This window comes from Arachis ipaensis, chromosome B10, assembly GCF_000816755.2.
Source record: "Arachis ipaensis cultivar K30076 chromosome B10, Araip1.1, whole genome shotgun sequence".
Taxonomy (NCBI): Eukaryota; Viridiplantae; Streptophyta; class Magnoliopsida; order Fabales; family Fabaceae; genus Arachis; species Arachis ipaensis.
In genome coordinates this window covers 23,449,615-23,451,835 of record NC_029794.2, presented here as the reverse complement: position 1 = coordinate 23,451,835, position 2,221 = coordinate 23,449,615, and positions in this window count along the sequence as shown.

The window sequence follows — 2,221 nt, the reverse complement described above, 5'->3', positions numbered from 1 at the left end:
CGGAGCATCCGACCGCATGCATGGCCATTGAAGTTTTTTGAACTAAAAAATCGGACAGTCCGATTACTAAACAGCATGCCCAAAAAAATTTGAAACCCAGAAATCGCTGGGCTCTGCGAATTTTTTTGAATGGAGCCCTCAAATCGGTCGGTCCGATTTGGTGTGGCAAAAAAAACTCCTCCCCATGCAACAAATTGCATAGTTCGACTTCTTTGCACACAGCATCTACCACGCACAAATCGGACGGTCCGATTTGTGCCCCCTCACACCTGCAAGAAATCGGATCGTCTGATTTTCCTCCATTATCTAACCGCTGTCACACTTGTGTTATACACCTATAAGCTCCATAACCGGGCGTTACACCAAATCTTCCATCGTATGCAAAAAAATTAGCCATGACTTATGATTCATTACTCATTTTTGGGTTTAAACTTTAAAGAGCAAAAGTCTTCACCCTAAACCTAGAGTCCATGGCAATTTAGTAATTATAACTCAAATTCTTAAATGAATGTGATTTATAATAATGGAACCTTTTCTAATTCCGGTTAAAGAAATAAAAAAAATCAAATTTTTTAATTTGTTTTTTGGTTTAAATTAATTCTACTGTGACTGTCTTTATATTTTCTGTTATATATGCAAATCAAATATTATCTTTCCGTAAATAAAATCAACCCGTAACTATTCAAGTGATACAAATAATTAATAGAAACAACATAAGCTATAACGAACCTAGTAATAATTAATCGAATACAAAGCTGAGTTGAGAATCCATAAGAAGAGCTAAAAGAACTAGCTTTTCCTCGCTCAAACTACTCTACCAGTGCCTCATTCTCTTTGGACTCTTGAGAACCACGCTCCGATCATTCCATCTTCATCGCTCGAATCGCTTGCATCAATGAAGCATGCATAGTACCTAAAGTCAGATTTACTAGGTTGGGAAGAAAGATCCCACAAATTTGAGAATACCAATTCTAAAGGCTGTGTGTATTTAGTTTTAGAGGGAAAAAGACCGTTGGTGAAGTTTAAAAACTAATTTTTTTTACCAAAGATATGAGACTCGAACCCCCAATCTTTTAATTGAGTATGGAGAGACTATGTCATTTGAGCTATAACTCATTAGCGTTTAAAAACTGATTTTATATAACACTGAATGAGTAAATTAAATACGTAAAATATAAAATTATATTAAATTTAAATTATAAAATTATTAAACTTAGTAAAATTTTGTAAAATATCATTTAAAATTACAATAAAAAAATTTTAAGAATTAAATTAAAATTATAACTCCTATATTTCTATTTTTTTTTAATCATTTGCGTTTATTTCATAACCAAAACAAGAGGTTAAGGTTGATTTATAAGTATTTATAGAAACCCATACTTAACTTTAAAGAGATACCCTGATCAATGTATTTTGCCACATTTCTCATGAGTTTTTCAGTTTTTTGGCACAAGGCTCCCAAAAATTTCAGCCTCTATAAGACTTATTACAATCTGTATTGTGATTTTTTTTTATTAGGTGATCATTTANAATACCTTTTAATTAGTCTCTATGATTAGAGTAAAAGATCTTAATTTTTTTTTTGGTGACTAAAAGATCTTAATTTAAAGTAACTTGTTAGAAAATTTTATTAATATTTTCTTTTTAAAGGCTAATCTATTCAAAATGTAAATTCCTAAAAGTTTATTTTCACTTTACTCTAATTTGGATGAACACTCTAATTTTTGAAGACACTAGTATTTAAATTAGGAAAAAAATATCTATTGTTGTAAGACAATACATAATATTATAATCTTATAAGTCGAATTTAAGGCAAGTTACCTAAATAAATTGAAATATAACCAAAATTATTATTACAACTTTCTGTAACTCGTTACTTAAATAAACTTTTTCACAATTCTATGTAATTATTATATTGTATCAAGGAGAGAATAATGAAATTATATTTTAAACTTAATTATCTCATTTAAATGATGATTTAGGATTCGTTTCACATACACTGGTAGTGTAAAAAAATTAATACAAAGTAAAAATATTTTGTTGTGTATGATATGGTAGGTGAAAAAATTATTGTATAGTTAGTGTTTAGTATTTTATTGTATATGATATGATAGGTAAAAATAGAAAACAAATATAAAATATGTGTCATGTATATTTTGTTGGGGTCTAGAACTTGTTGTACTATAAAAAAAATAGTAAACTATATAAAAACAAAATCATC